Source organism: Sturnus vulgaris, chromosome 22, assembly GCF_052056855.1.
Source record: "Sturnus vulgaris isolate bStuVul1 chromosome 22, bStuVul1.hap1, whole genome shotgun sequence".
NCBI lineage: Eukaryota > Metazoa > Chordata > Aves > Passeriformes > Sturnidae > Sturnus > Sturnus vulgaris.
The window spans coordinates 7,110,437-7,127,478 of NC_142264.1; the positions used below are offsets into that span (position 1 = coordinate 7,110,437).

At 44.1% G+C, this 17,042-nt stretch overlaps 1 long non-coding RNA gene across 1 annotated transcript in view; it reads right to left on the bottom strand.

Moving 5' to 3' along the window:
• LOC148221442 (uncharacterized) overlaps positions 1-17,042 on the bottom strand; it is an 85,051-nt gene that overhangs the window by 38,262 nt on the left and 29,747 nt on the right. Inside the window, exon 2 of the long non-coding RNA XR_015808054.1 lies at positions 15,578-15,627. This is a non-coding gene — a long non-coding RNA (uncharacterized LOC148221442). The remainder of the gene's footprint in view (positions 1-15,577; positions 15,628-17,042) is intronic.

Genomic DNA, 17,042 nt, shown 5'->3' on the forward strand with positions numbered 1-17,042 from the left:
TGGGGCAGGATTTTATATTGGACTTCCCATTTTCCAGAGACTTATGAAGATGTAACCTATTATTTTATATCTATCTATCTTCTTTTTTTTTTTTTTTTTTTTTTTTTTTTTTTACTTTCCCCCTTTCCTGAGCATTATTTTTTACCTCCATCAGGACCAGCTGCAGCAGTGGAGACAGCCCCGTGTCCCAAATGCCAGCAGCAATGTTGTCCATTTCTCCTGCAGACACGAGTTGTCCTCCTGGGTGTAGGATGGAACAGACACCCCCCTCTTTCTCCCAGCTCTGGCAAGAGCCTGGACATGGTCAGGCTGTACCAAAACAAAGTGCAGACCTGTCCTTGAGGCTGTGAGGTCACTCTGCTACTGCCATGGTAGAGTGGGAACGTCTAACCCAAGCTAAAATTCTCCTTTTTTGGGTTTGGATAACCATACAAGGTTGGAGTGGCCAGGACACATCTTTCCTGCAGGATGCTCAATACCACGGTCCACGTGGAAGTGCTGGAGTGTTGAGAAGGATGGAACTGAATCCTCGGAACAGCCTCACTCCCTGCCCAGGCCCTGCCTCCTGCCTCCATGAGTGGCTGCTGGCAGGAGATGGAGCCAATCTGCAAAATGAGCATCTCCATGGAGATAAGCTGGGAGCACGAGAAGGTCAGAGCCAAAGCGTCAGGAGCAGCAGAGGAGTTCTTCAAACTTCATTTCCTTCCAGAGAAATCACTTGATGGAGATTTGTTGAACGTGACACCTGGCTGCCTTGCATTGCTGGCTAGAATGAGGAGACAAAAGAGGGAGCTAATTATTTCCAATGCATTCAGGTTTAATATGGTGTGGTTTTAATTAGGGCTGGAGAGGGGAAGGGAATCAATTACCTTTCACAGGGGCAGACACCACTGGCAGGTGATGCCAGCAGAGAAAAGGAATTGTGGCAGGATGCTGAGGCTCCCTGATGGGCAGAGGCCAGGGTGCTCCCTGGGGAGTCCTGTGCACCAGATGCTCCTGGTGGCTCCAGGGAAGCTTGCCACGAAGTGGCACTGTGACACCATCCACGAGGACAAGAGCAGGGGGGAATGCTGCTGAACACCCTGCCTTGGGGGTGCCCTTGTGCCTGGGGAATCTTTACAATCCCTTATCACTCCCTACAGCTCCCTGAAAGCTGGCTGTAGTCAGGTGGGGTCAGTCTCTTCTCCCAGGTAACCACTGACAGAACGAGAGGACGCAGCCTTAAGGTGCTCTAGGGGAAGTTTAGGTTAGATGTTAGTCAGAAATTCTTCACTGAAAGAGTGATTGTGTGCTGGAATTGTCTACTCAGGGAGGTGTGGAGTCACTGTCCCTGGATGTGTTTACAAAAAGCCTGGACATGGCACTCAGTGCCGTGGTTTAGTTGATGAGGAGGTGTTGGGTCATGGGTTGGACTTGGTGATCTCAAAGGTCTTTCCAACCTAGTTCATCCTGGGATTCTGTGATCCTATGAGATCATCTGCTCTGGAGAAGGAGACAAAGACACTTGACAGAGAGCTGTGTGAACATTCTTTCCTACAGCTCTGATGGGATCTAGTCCCCTTCAGTACACCCTATTCCTTCACTGAGCAGGATTGGGGTAGCCCATTAATGATTGTGTGGTAGGTGCTTGGTGCCCTGTCCTGAGGGAGAGGGAAACAAAGGCACTTTCATGGTTGGGTTGCAGAACTCTGGAGAATTCTGTGCTTGTAGATTCATGCCAGGGATCTGGAATTGAAGGGCCTCCAGTGAACAAACACAACAAACCCAAGGACTGTCAGAAAAGCAAATCCCCGTGGCACTGTGTTGAGACAAGCACACAGAGCAAGGAGCTGCTACTGCTGAAATCTCATGCTCAGATTGTTCAGCAGAGTGAAGCTGAGGTCTCCAAGTAGCTCAATTTCATGCCTTTAATGAGAATTGTATTTCCTAAAGGAAGCACCAAAGTCCTTCAATTCAGTGAATATTTTGCAACAGCAGACAGGTCTCAGGATCCTGCATTCTCAGAATCCTCAGACTCAGTCTTTGCCAGCAGAAATCCATCCACAGCTTCTCCATGTCCTTCAGCAGGACACTTTGGGAAGGGTTGAATTTATTCTCCTTGGTTCTGAGTGACTTCAGTGCTTATTGACACCACAGAGATTTCTCTGCAAGGCCTAAGGGCACTAATTCAGCTGGCTGAAAATAAGATCAGTAGCACCATCTGAGGGGTCCTACAGCATCCCAACACCTGCATGTATCCCTACACCTATCTGGGTCCTTGATATTTCCCAAAATGTACTGCACACCTCTTCTTAACCAGCTGAAAACAACCAGTGCTTGGCCAGTTTGGTGGATGTTTAATGCAAACAGCTTGTTCAATTGTCATGCAGGACAAGGGCTGTACAGTGCTGCAGTTTGAGGACAGAAATGATCTCCTAGAATTAATTTGGGATATTTTGATGTTGAAGTTGGAGCTACGTTGGAGTATATGGCACTGTAAAGCCAGAAATAATAAAATATAAACAGTATCCATTAAAATAAAATGGTGAGTACAAAGTGAGTGCTAAAGAAGTAGATCCAATGGTGAAATTCACCTTACACATGTAAGATTGACCTCAGGCCTTCACTGCCAAGAAGAATTGAATTCTTTTTCACCTTGTGTCTTTCTATTTCTTCATATTTTCTCAATGAATCTCTGTAAGATGCTGTTTATGGACAAGCACGCTTCTTGAGAGATTTATTAATCAGAACTGCCAAATTCATAATTACTTTCTGGGCACTGAAATTGTTTGGCCTTATCAAATAAATGAGAATAACCACTGATTATTGTTTTTGGAGAAAGGAGTAGCTGGTAATAATGAAAAAAAAACAACATGCACATATGAGAAAGAGAAAGATAATAAAAACGGTCAGAGATGTGTTCATGGAGAAGTTTGAGTGGTCAAATGACTCATCTGTCTGAAAAAAGAAACATAATTTTCATATTATGAGGCACTCGAGCAGTCAGTAGTGCTTTCATTCCAGCACGATGGATGAACTTCATTTGTTTCCCTGATCCTCTTCTGCCACTGCCTTTTTATGGTGCAGAGGTTGCTTTCAGTTCAAAAATAGGAACTTTTGTTCAGCAGAAATTACTGACATTTAATGCCAGCAAGAAACTTGTAAAGATGTTGAGTTTTTAAACTTTTTCCACTTCTGGGTGAGAACAGCCACACCTGATACACAGATACATCCCTACGAGTTTTTTTAAGAGTGTTTAGGAGCTTTTTACACTGGTCCTGAGGTTTTGGAAAGGTATAAAAACATCTCAACTTGCCATTAGAAACTCTCACCACACCCTGAAAATCCAGCCAGCTGTTCCAGGAAACATCCACGGGCATGGGGCACCCAGCCTGGAGTGCAAAAACTTTCACAGCCTTCAAAAAAAGGAAGATGTTTGTGCCCATCTGCTTTTTGAACATGGGGATGGGGCTCTGCCTTTGCTGCCATGACTCCGGCTGCTCTCAGAACCGGGGGCAGACCCAGGCGCTGTCCAGGTGCTGCAGCCCCAGCCCTGCAGTGCTCCAATGGGAGCAGGGCTAAACTCTCAGGTTGCTGACTTGGGGATTCCTCTCTTTAACACTTCCCAGCTTTTGCAGATTTTTCCCCCTCCCCTCTTCCTGTGATGATTTATGGGGGGAAAGTACAGTTCTAAAATGAATAATTGATATTCTTTCAAAGCTATCTCCTTTACTCTACTTGTTCTCTTAATTTACTCGGCTTATAGCAACTGATGACAGAAGCCTATTGTTTTGCTGAAACATTAACTTCACAAAGTCATTCTGCTCCCATCTGCAGCACTAAAATTAATGATTCCCTCTGCAACATCTGTTTAATTAACTATCGGCACCATAGAAGAGGCATCCAAATACCCCAGCGACTAAATCAGCCTCAAATTAGGGAAATACGATGTTAAATTGTATCAGAGAGAAGCAGAGATTATCCTTTGGAGTACTGACACTCATTAGCCAGCAGCCACCCCATGTATCTTCTCCATGAAGAAGTGTCAGCAGCTCTTTGCCATAAAGTTTTCATTTAAGGGCTGTAGTCACAGGGAAGAGGAGGGGGTGGAGGGATGGGAGGCAGCTGAAGCCAGTGCTCCATCATCTGTGCTGCTGGGGTGGAAGATAAAGGTAAAGCTGTGCCACCACTGAGCACTGCCATCGTGCTCTTGGAGTCTTGTGCCAGCTTCCACAAAGCCTGACCATTGCAAGGACAGCAGGACTGGCTGGAAAAGCTGCCCCTGACAGCAGGAATGTCCAGGGATGCTGCTGGAGTCTCCAGACTCTCGGCTGCCCAGGGACAGAGAACTGGGAGAAGGAGGCTCAAAGGGAGAAAGAGGGGAAGACAAGAGATTTGAATTCCCAATCTCTGAAGTCCCCGGGGGTAAAAAGATTCCTGGCAGACCCCACTGCTGATGTAGCTGCATGGCCAAATTTGTATGGGCAAGGCACAAAATAAGGGGCAGATCCAAGAGTTTTTGGGGAGTCTTTTTGACTCTTTTTCCCTACTTTGAACTCCCCCTTATGTTGCCGTGGCAACAAATGCAGCGTGAAATTGCAAGTTTGCAAAACACTCTCAGTCAGCAGCAGAGGAAAAGAGGTTCCAGCAAAGGGAAGGGAACAGCAGCAAGGTGGGAGATGGGCAGGGAGGGAACCTGGATCCCAGCAGTGCCTGAGGAGAGGAGAGGAGAGGAGAGGAGAGGAGAGGAGAGGGCTGGGTGGCTGTGGAGGGACAGGATGGGCAGGGGAAGGAGGGTGGCAGTGAAAGGGAGGTGCTGTAGCTCAGATTCCTGCTCTGCAGTTATTAAAATACACATCTCCACCCACACAGTCTGCTGCCTACCCAGAGGTGTTACCTCGTGTGAACTCTCTCCAAAAAGGGAACCCTCCGGGGATTTTCACCACTTCCCAGCAAACTTGGGAAGTGTTAGGTTGTTCACTTTAAAGAATGAGCTTGAACTCCTGGAAGCACTGAAATAACTCTGAGGTTCTTCTCTATGCATGAGCTCAGGTCAGGAAAGTGCATCCACTGAGTCCTCTGGGGTGAGATTTTTCAAAAGCACACCAAGCCCGAGGCTCAGTGCCCACAAGGGCCAGATTTTCATCAGAGCTCAGTTCCCATTTAGGCAGCTAATTAATCTTTGCAAACACCTCAAAGTATCTAAACTGCATCTGCAGCTGTGATGTTGCCCTGAAGAATGGTTGTGACTAAACTAAAACTTCACAGTTTAAAAATCCATTCACTCCCTCTTTGGAAGTGTCTGCTGCCTTTCTTGGCAAAACTGACATTTCTGATTGCTTTTTTTTTTTTTTTTTTGGTTAAAGAATCAATGCACATCAGAACGTCTGGTCTACATTGTCCTCATCAAATATAAACTTAAACACCAGGGAGGAATAGAGCTCCTTTAAACCCACATGACCAATTCAAAGGCAACATGGCACACTGGGCACATTTATAAATGATGAATAAATTTCAAGGGGAGTAAGGAAAAACAGGATAAATGAGGCAACAAGCAGAAATACTACCCTCGAATCAAGAGGAACTGAAGACAATATACATTAATACTCTTATACAAGATCTGTGCCAGCCTCAATTTCCACTTAGAATAAGCAGATTTTACCCCTTTCCTTCTCATCTTTCCCCAAAGATCCTGGTTGTCACTGTGTCTTGACACTGTCACTCAGTGGACAACTCCAACCCCACCAGTAATTCAAGGTTTTCAAAGGTTCCTTTCCACAGCCCTGCATCCTCTTGTTTCCCAGCAAAGATGCAGTTGTTGATTTGGCTTAGTTTAAGGACAGCCAGGGGTTTTGTGTCTCCATGGAAGACACTCCTGAACATTTCTTTTAATGAACACTCAAAGTGGATTTGGCAAACCTTGTTCAAGTTTAAGACAAGTCTATATAATTCATGGCGAGAATGTTTAAGACCGTTACAAGAAGTTTTGACTTGTTTGCTTTAAAAGTTAATTCAAACTAACACACTCAGGCATCTCTGTAGCCATGGCCTGTGGATGCTTTTTGCTCAGGACAGAATTTCAGATGAGTGACCCAGTAAATGAAACCCTGCCTGGCTGAACGAGATGCCTGTGTGGTTCCAGTAGGAGGAAGAATTTGGCCCCATGTGACAAATTTCCCATTTGTGACATCCCCACACTTCACGCAGGGAAGCAGAGCCAGGAGTTGCTTTCCCAGTGCTCATGTGCTGAGGTTATTGGCAGAACTCTACTGACAGAGCATGTAGAGAATGTACCAAACCACATTTAAAAGTGTGACATGAAATTCAAAAGCAGCCGGGGGAATTACAATGCTCTGGAGCAGGATAAGATGCTAAAGGAGCATGAAACACATGCTATGCTTAATGTGATTTTTTTTTTTTTTTTTTTTTTTTTAAATAAGACTGCTTCCTTTCCAAGCTTTCAAGGAGTACATGGAGCTGTCAGAATACAACCTCAGACAGGAGCAGCCGTGGCAGGAGTGGTGAGATGGATCCAGAGGCAGAGCCAGGCAAGTTTATACCTCTCCTAGATAAGGAGTCAGGTGAGCACAACACACAGAAACCACTCCACATACAGAGAGATGAAGAACAAATGTGTTATTCCATGTGCAGAGGATCTCCAACCTCTGCACATATTACTGATATTGCTGATAATGCAGTGGGAAAGAAGCTAAAGAGGTTGAAGCCTTCAGATGAGAGGGTGTCCCTGGAATAACCAGTGCTGGGAAATGAGGGATCAATATTTATTTGGTAACATGGTACCTGGCTCTGAAACTCAGTAGATGGGCAATGAGACATTTCTTGGATGATGCCCAGAGAAGCCAGCAGGGACTGGATTGCCAGTGTGGTTGGGTCTGCACACACACCCAGCAGAGCAAAGGCACTGCCGTGTTGTATTTATAATTTTAAACAGATTGGAAGAAATATAGTGGGAGAAGATTTAAGGGGAAAAGGTGTCCCAGGACTACATAATATATCAGTACCAGAGCTGGGAATTGATTCCTGAGACTCACAGTCCTCAGCCCATTATAACAAAACCCACTAAACACGAGGAGTCCCTCTCTTTGCTATTATCCTCAAGGTCTGGGTTTATGTATTTATTTATTTACCAAACACAGAGGAATGACAATCAGAATGAGAAACACAGAGTGCTCAAAAAAACTCATAAACTCCTTTTCATATCTTTAATCAATCATGACTAGTGTGTCTCCCATCCATTTTTTTTTTTTTCAGTTTAAAATAGAATAAAGATGTCCCCTCACATCATAATCTGTCTCCAGGCAGCTGTGCTTCTTACATCAGCACAATGACCCAAACTGCAGGGCTGTATTAACAGATACCATCTAGGCTTTAATGGAGTTCAGCCACTGGGATTAGCTCCCTGGAATGGAGTTTGGGCTGTCAGGCACTGCACGCAACTGCGAGCACATTACAACTTATAGGCATCAATTCTTTCTAAGTGAGAAGCCATTCAAAATTCAAAACACTTCAGACCTAATAACAGGAAATTATCTTGATGGATCCCCTTCAATGGGTAAAAAAAAAACAAAAAATCAGAGATGAGGAGAGAGGGTCAGGCATCTGATCAAAACAAAATCGTAGCCGTGGTTTTTTTTTTTCTACTTGAGAGAAAAGCAGGAGTGTGGATTTAGATGTCAGGAAGGGAACAAATTGTGGAAATGTAGAGTGGAATGAGAAACAAAGTTTGCAAACTACATATGAAAGGAGAAAGGGAAATTTTGCTTGCCCGTTTGGGTCAATGTGTACCAGACACATCAGTCTGACCCAGCAGGAACTTCTCTAAAAATCCTAAAATGTCCCTTGCAGCTCCTTAGAGTGTTTTTCCAAGTGGAGTAAGGATTTAGTTTTCATAGAATCATAGAATAATAAACTGACTTATTTTGGAAGGGACCTTAAAGCTCATCTCATGCCACCCTCTGCCATGGGCAGGGACACCTTCCCCTATCCCAGGCTGCCCTGTCCAACCTGGCCTGGGACATTTCCAGGGATGGGGCAGCCACAGCTTCTCTGGGCACTGAGCCAGGACCTCACCACCTTTATTTTCCCCCCTTAATCTTTCATATTTCAAGGATGTCCAATATGGGCATCGCTAACTAGACCTGGCTAGAGACACTCAGTGCTTCATGAAAAGCAGGTCCTTTCGAAAAGTGTCTTTGCTCAAGTGCACCCTGGGCGTGCACTCTCCAAAAGTGTCCAGTGTCTGAAAGTATTGTCCATTTGCCCCTTTAATCCCCAGCAATGATCCAGGGCTAGAAAATCCCAGAGGAGACGAGGAAGGGTCAGAGTTCCAGTGATGAACGCTGACAAGCTGAGTCACTGATGCGTTGTATCCTATAATCCATCATTTTTAAACCTCTCTTGTCTAAGAGCTTTCTGTGATGTCAAGCTGAGTAATTTCTGCCCATGAAACAGGGAGGAAGGGAGGAGAACCTTATTTCATTTCCCAGCACTGTGGCCATGCACCAGTCCTGCTGCTAGCCCATTTCCTCTGCATGTCCCACTCCTCCCCAGCATGTGCATTGGCCAAGCTACCATCTGATATCCTCGAGAGAATAAAACTTCCCCAAGCCACCATCTGACATCCTAGAGAGAGACTTCCCTAGGCCAGCAAAAGAGTCCTCTAAGGAAAAAGACTGAAAACAAATTGAAAGCAAGACAGACAAACCAAAAGGCAGATTTCCCTTTAGCACATTTCTGGAAGAGGAGGGGAAGGATGTCCCTTAAGGGCAGAAACCTGCACAGCCATTGGATTTCCAGCTCAAGTCAGAAGCCCAGGGAAAAGATAACTCTTCACCAGCAGTCAGGAGGGACTGCAAACACAAGAAAGCATCTTGTAGGCAACCAGCACAGGGAGTCATCAGGGACTGCCTCATTAGTCATACAACATTTGCACATGCTGATGGCTGAAGGCAAAATGTGACCTTAAGTTCCATTCCCACACCAAACAAAGTGTGTCTGTGCAAGAGAAGAACAAAGCAGAGCAAGTGTGCTGCATGAGATGTGAAGGACAGGGCTTTGATGTGACAAGATGTCACAGCAGCTGCAGAGGGGATGTCCTTGGTGTTCATCTCTAGCAGGCTCAGACCTGTGACTGTGCCAGGTACTGGAGAAGGGCACTCTGGAATAAACATGGTCTTCTCTAAAGAGCTTTCACCCTAAATAGCTAAAATCTCCCACTGGGTGAATATCATCAACATACAAGACAGACCAAGGAGCAGTGTGGTGATGCCAGAGTTGCTGGACATCCAATTCTTCATGAAAAAGTCCAAGCAAGAAATGATGAGACTATGGAGGGAGGGGAGTGTTTCACAAAGAGCAAAGCATGCAGCCCACTGAGAGCTGAGAGTGCTCTCACAGCCCCCAAAAATGTTCTCTTCACACCCACTGAAGGTGATATTTGTCTTCACACAGGGGGTGAGCCCTGAGTACTGTAGTGTTCAGAAAAAAGAGTGTGACTGAAGTGCTGGGAAAAGCTGAGTGCTGGAAACCTTCATAAAGATCAACTTCATGGGCAACTCTGTTGTCTTTTTTTGATTTCACATATCACCTGGATAAGTCTTTCTTCCAGCACTCAGAAAGAAATTAAAGTGCTAAACATCCAATGGCTTTCTATGAGATCACCTAAACTTGTTTTCTTTTTGCCTGAGGAAAACAAGGGAACTTTTTATATTTGAAATCAGATTTGGAGTAAGATTTCTCGAAGGGACCAAGGTTGCTAGATCAGATGAGTTTGGGTTTGCTGACCAGATCAGCAGAGCTCTGTTTAAATCTCTGAGGGCTGCAGAAGTGAAGTCCTCTAACACACATTCAGCCCCTCCATTTTCATATTTAAGACTAAATGCATCAACATAATAAAGAGAGAAGTTATAAATAGAGGTTTAATCTCACAGAGTGAATCCCAAAGTGCCAAGGACGGATTTGTAAAGGCTTCTTGAAAGTTTTCTCATCAGTAACATTTGCATGTCTCCTCTTCTGGGTCTTGACATATTTTACATCTCTTTTGAGGGCTTGAAACATAGGAAGAACAGATTTAATGGGAAGCAGTGGCCTCCTGCTTCCAGGAAGATATTGTTAGGGTTGGCTCAAATGAAGAAGGATCATCAGCATGTTCTCAGAGCTTCTTGCTGTGGCACTGAGGAAGATTTAGCACGTTCTGATATCCATTTCCTTCCCAGCTCTAATCTTAACACCCACCTCCTGCATGCTAAATGAACATCCCAGCGCTTCATAATGGAGACAGGAAATTAATTCCTCATAAAGGGCTTTTTTTTTTCCCTTCTTACCCCCCTTATTAAGACTCCTCAGCCCTGTCAACAGCCAACTGAGCTTCCACAAGTCATAAAGGTGCATTTCTGCAGTCTCATTTCCTCAAGTCTCCTGTTGATAGATTATGGCCATTAATAACCTTCACATTGGAAGAGCAGCTGCTGGGATTCACAGGACCTTGTTGGAGGGTGTAACCCTGACCTTCAGCAAGGATATCTGGGAAATGCAGACACGGAGCAGGGGGGGCTGATGATCTGAGTCTGCTCTGCTCAGTCCCTATTGGAGGCAGAAGCTGGAGAAAAGAGACCCTCCCTGGGCTTGCTGATCAAGGATTCCCATGGGAACCTTCACAGCTGAACATCAGAAACCAAGCCTTTGATGCTGGAGTCTGATGGAACTTTTATCATTTCCACATCTTTAGTACCCACTAAGAGCATGCATCCATGTTTTCAGGACACAGGGATGTCCAGAACCAGGTCTTAAAAGGAAAAAGTCCATGGAGTTGCCTAAAAATAATCTTTCCTTGACATGTAAATTAACCAAGAAGTGTGAAATCCCTATGTTTTTTATCACAATTTTTGCTCTCCAACCCATAATCTATTGGGTTGGGTTTTTTTGGTTGTTGTTGTTGTTGTTGTTTTTTTTTTGTTTTGTTTTGTTTTGTGTGTGTGTGTATGTTTTGCTTTGTTTTTTGGCTTTTTGGGGGTTTTTTTGTTTGGTTTGGTTTGGTTTTTGGGGTTTTTTTGCTTTGTTTTTTTGTGGATGTGACTAATCTTTAATTATAAAGAATATAATTTGTGATCATTAAATGGACCAAGCTGCATCAAAATGACAGACCTGGTTTAAAATTGTGTTGTTTCACCCAGGTTTGAGCACAGCAGTGTCGGACAAGTGGAGGTGATGTTTAGTGAGATGGATGCTAAAACAGCAGCCAAAATTCTTGTGAAATGAAAATGGATCATCTCCATGTGATATGGATTTGGAAGCAAACAGGGTGAGAATTGGGAGCTGATATCAGAAATTGGAGGGCAGTGGAAAAGAAACACAGATTGCATCCTCGATTTTGGTAGAAACCTTAAAAAAAATGTAATTCACATAGCTCTCAAAAATGAAAGCACAAAAGCAATTCAATAATCTCAAAACTAGGGAAAATATCCCAGGAACACGATGTTTGGAACTTCCCTCGGCTCCCTTTGCAAATTGATATGTAACATTTAATTTTGATTTTTCACATACCTACACCATGTAAACTGCGGAACAGCAGCATAATGTGGCTCTTCACAGGATTTTAAAGCTTTTCTAGCAGGCCTAGATGAAATGTTCTGGAGAAAAGAACAGTTACGCTGTGGTTGCCTAGCAAATGTCTCTGAGAAAGTGTTTCTGTTTAAAGAGAAAAACAAATTAAGTATAAACCGCCTGCAAGGCCACGCTCCCCGGGGACAGTAGATTTCTGTAAGACTCAGAGGGCAAAATTGTCAAAATCTCTTGTTAAAATAGAGGCAGCACATTGCAGCCCTGGACACCAGAGATATTAAAGTGAAAAACCCTGCTAGTTCTGGCTCAAAGTCAGAAATAACTGAGTGCTTCAAGATCTCTTGACCCCAGGGAGTTATTAGTAACATTTTTAAAGTCATCTTTAACATTATGTGTCTTTTGTTTTTAATATATTAAGAAATTACACCCCAAAGGGGAATGGAGTCCTCAGTTCCATGCCAGTCCCTGAAATAGTAAGTTAGTGCTTCTAACTCAGAGCCAAATCTGTGTGTCCATGGAGGGAAACACACCCTGTGTCTGCCTCCTAATGGGTATTAAACTGTCTTTGGCAAGGGATTAATGGACTGGTTTGGCTTTTCAGGCTCTTTCTTCTTTTGCTGAAATATTTTTTTTTAAATCATTCAAATTCCCTCCTCTCTTCCAAAATCTTTTCTCACCTATTAATAAAACAGAGCAGTTGGCAACGTGGAGTCTCTGATGTTGTGGCCTCTGCTTTTCACTCAGGGCGATCAGGTGAGGGCCACAAAAGTCCTGGGGACGGTATTTGAAGAGAGAAACACAAAATAATTTGTAGGAGGATGTCCAAAACCATAATCCCCAGTGCCATGGAGTGGGAGCTGGAGACAAACACAGCACTCCTGTTAATGTGGCTTCATTCTGCTCTGGCCCTTCCCCTCCAGCTTTTCTGTGCTTCCATAATGATTAGGAGTGGAGTCCCTAATTAATCAGGGTTAAACCTGATTGCCCACCCAACAGCAACGTGTTCCTTAAACAATGTCACCACAAGTCCAAAAAGAAAGATTTCTGGAGTTCTCAGTGAGAGCCTTTGATCTGTTAACTGCCCACAAAACCCTTCCAGTCCAGATTAAATCCAGGGACTCTTTATCCTTTCGCAGGGGACTCATTTATCCACCTGGGGCCTCAGCTCTGAGCTCAAGTCATGAAGGTTTTGTCTGTCAAGGGCTGTTGCCCACGTTTCTTCATTCCTTCAGAAGCAGGGGATAATCTTCTTGACCTGCGTTTTTGAGACGTTGGGACAAGAGTGAGAATAAATATTCTCCTTCCTTATCATTCCAGGAGAGTTTAAATTTATACATTTCATGTCTGGGAGTGTTTCCAATCCGTATTAAGCTTGCTGAAAGGGAAGAGTATCATTTAAACCAAGGGATCCAGGATGAAACAGCTCTAAAAAAAAAAAAAAAAGTCTCTGTGTTCCTTCCCCTGTGAGCTGGGAACTGCATTATTAACAAACGTTCTGGATTATCACTTGGGAGAAAAATCTTGAATGCATGGAAGTGGGCAAACGGCATGGACATCCCACAGGGTGCACAGGATCTGACTGGGTTCCCACTTGCTGAAGTTTCCCAATTCCCAAATGGATCATTAATGCAGAACGGCCTCACTGGCTGGGTAAACAGGCTGGATGCTCCTTGAATAAACAATACCTTGGCAAACAAATTAATTATCTCATTGTAAATACCTGTTTCCAGCCTGGAAAATGGTTCATTGGTCTTGTCTGAAGCTTCTGATCCCAATTCTTCAGCTCTCCTGGCTTGCAGTGGTGACAAGATGGGACATGCAGCACTTAGGAAAAGCTGCTCCATGTTTGTGTCCTTCTCAGCTATTTACAGAAATGTTTAGATGTAGGGGGAGTTTGATTTATGTGCCTTATCTTCCTCAAACCAGAGAGAACTCTTCCCTTCCGTTACAAACACTGCTTAATGGATCTCTAACAGCCCTGCTTTCACAACATCAAATACTCCAGAAAATAAGGGGGAGCAGGAGGAACCAAACAAACAACTCTTTATTGTTTCCAGGTGTCCCTGATAATGGGTGGAGGAAGAAGTGGAGAAGAAAGAGGGGAGAGAGATAAGAAAATCATAATTGGGTCCTTGGCACAAACTCATCATGCATAAACATGGCAGACAAAAAATCCTGAGTGTTCAAAGAAGTTCTTAGCTCCTGAAGATCCCAAGTGTTCACAGGATGTGTGAGAGCAGCCTGGCAGTTCTTTGTCAGGCAGCACATGGCCAGGGTGGGGTTTCCCCACAGGGGAGTCTGTGCTCCATCACCCAGCAAACCAGCCTGGAGACACCACACACTGGAGGGTGAACCAGCTGGGGAAATCCTCCCCTTCAGCCTCAGCAGGATGAAAAGTCACCCAATTTATCTTTTTTGGGGTAACACAGTTGTTCTCCTTCAGTGAGAGAGGCTGCTCATTACACACATTTTTATTGATCTTTGTGCATTCCTGCACAAAGTTATGCTGAAAACAGGTACAAAGAGTGTCATTTCCTTCACTCTGCCACTATATTTCCTGTCCCCTCTGAACCAGACTAGGGCACAACCCAAAGCATTCCCAACCTTCACACTCCCCTCACATACAAAATGGGTTGGCCAAAGTGAGTTGGAAACATTCATTATATTATAACAAAATCTTCTGCTGTATTATTCCCTGCCTCCTATGCAGTCCCATGCTTGGCTTCTTCCTTTTAAACTTTATAATAGCCTCCATTCTTATTTTCCTTTATGATTTTTTCTTCATTGACTTAAAAAAAAACCCACTCAATTTGACAGCATTCCATTTGGAAAATCAAGGAATCCATAAATAAGGCTCAAGACAGATCCAAATATAGTTGCTAACAGAAATGGTAACTTTTATGAGGCTGGACAGCAACTTTTCAATAAGAGATTTTGACAGGCAAATGCCACTGAATGGGATGGGAGCACAGAGAAGGGTATTTTTAAAAATGAAAAGTTCAGGTGGTTTTGGTCAAAAGCATTGCATTTCTCCTGAAATGTAGGGACAGGTAGAGAGAGAAAATGGAACAAAATATGAAAAGGTGCAAAGAGAGGATTTCATGTGATTTGATCCAGATCCTTTGGTCCATTTCTCTCACACACCAATTTAATTCTGACTTTACCTGTTACTCTGATCCTGAATCAGAAAAGTTATTGACAAGTCTCATGCTGTAGAGGTGAGAGTAGGGAAGATGAGAAGGCTCCAAAGCAGCTGGAGCAGTCCAGGGCCCAGTTCCCTTAGAATATAAATGAGAATTAAATGCTTAACTCCTGATGGTGGTGCTTGAATTCCATCGTGGCTCTTTCTGTAAGCAGAGGAGGGAGGGTGGGGATGAGCCTGGGCTCACTGGTGTCTTTGGAGCTGAGATTATTGCAGTGGTTCTTTAATAGGCACCTCTAGCTCTGAGCACTCCAGGAAAACCCATGGCACACAAGAACTCCCTTGTAAAGAGGTTTTTTCCTCCCTTTCCTATGGCTTCTCTGGATCTGAGCTCAGTCTCAACCTCTCCTTCGGTAAATTCCCTCATTTATTTAGAGATCTCTCTCTTCTCCTCACTTGTTTCTTTGCAGAAAATGAATAAAGAAATCAATAGCTTTTAGGACTCCATCTTCTTGTCTTTTTTCTTTTGTTTTAAAGGAGACTCTCAAACAATAATCAGGAGAAGCACATGGTCAAATGATGCTTTCAAGTAAGTTTCATTTTCTTTGAGAAACAACCTTTTAAAAGTAATATTTTATTAATTTTTTTTTCTTCAAGATAGGAATTAAAATCGGTAGATTTTGCTCATCCTGCCCAAAAGCTGTTTTCAGTGAGGAGCTGAGGTTACTCTGTCAGTAAAAGCCAAGGAGTGGCAGGTTTGAACTCTCCCTGCCATGTCCACCTGCAGGATTCTCAATCCACACACACAGGAGAGATCCACACACCCATTCATTTGTCCTTGATGGTTTAATTAGTTCTGAACCATTCAACACTCACCTCTTCACTTGTCCTTTTCATCCAAATGTCACCTCCCAAACCAGTCTCTCCTAAGGAGTGAGAAGAAGGGAGAGAATTTTCAAATTAAGGACTTCTGGTTTTTTCTTCTGGATTAACTACCCATTAAAAATGACATTTGCCCATCAGAGTCTGGAAGGGGAAGGAGCACTCCTAATCTGAGATATAAAAATGGTAAGAGAGAAAGAGAGGGGACACAGCTGAGGAAGAAAGTGCTTGAATGATGCACGGAGGGAATCCAGTGCAATGTGAGACCTTGGAATCCAGGGAGATTTTCACTAATGGTCTCTGCAAGTCTTATTATTTCATCCATATTCTCCTCCCTGTGACAGAGATATGCATAAATCACTTCCCCTTGTCCCAGGCTGACCCTGTAACCTCGGAGAGATAATGAGGCACTGTACCTGGCATCTCCTAATGCTGCCAAGATCCAGATCAAAGAACATTAATTCTCCATGATAACATCTCTATTTATTAATGCAAATGCCTTTAATCCTTCCCCAGCCTCTGCTCCGCTCGCCACCTTTACTTTTATTACTGAAATTTCTCTGGAATTAGGTAAATTGGCTTAGTGTCCCCAGAAGGGGAATGTCACTAAGAGCTGAAGTCTGATGTGTCCCCCCTGTCAGGGACACTCACCTCCTGGACAGATTAACTCCAGACTTGTTACAGCGGGCAGGGGCTACATGTTGGGGCTTCCCAGAGGTGCCAGAGTGTTTGGATTCATTCCATAGAGGTCAAGAAATAATTTGTAATGATATTTTTTATTATTTTTTTTTCCCTTTTTTCCAGCTCTTGGTGAGCAGACTGTGATTTCCCTCTTCCCCCTCCAATCTTCAATATCATGTGCTGCTCAAAGTTATTTTCTGGGGTGTTTCTGGGGAAAACAGGGCAGGCCAGCTCTTCCTGCCAGCTATCACATGTGCTGGGATGTTTACTTTTCTTAGAAACAGATCAAGGTGCTCTGTGGATTTATGTTAAATGATAATCTGTTCCAAGCACAGGTTTCCAAGCAAGTAGGAAAAAAACCTTGACGTTCACAAACAGGCCAGCAGAAGAAAGAAAGGAAACTCCATTTATTTGAGCAGTGCTCAGTGCAGCAGACACAAGGTGGGTTCCAGAGTGGGAGCTCTGCCACAGCCTCACACACACTTTGGGAGCTGGGACCTGGAACAAGGAATGAGGGGGCTCCTACAATGCCATCAGACACTGGTTTGGGCTGGGATGAAAACTCATTTCATTCCACCCCCTGCCATGGCAGGGACACCTCCCACTATCCCAGACCCTGTCCAGCCTGGCCTTGGACACTTCCAGGGATCCAGGAGAAGTCACAGCTGCTCTGTGAGGGCCTCCCCACCTTCCCAGGAGAGAATTTCTTCCTGATCTCCAATCTAAACCTACTCTCTTTCAGTTTGAAGCCATTCCCCCATGTCCTGTCACTCCAGGC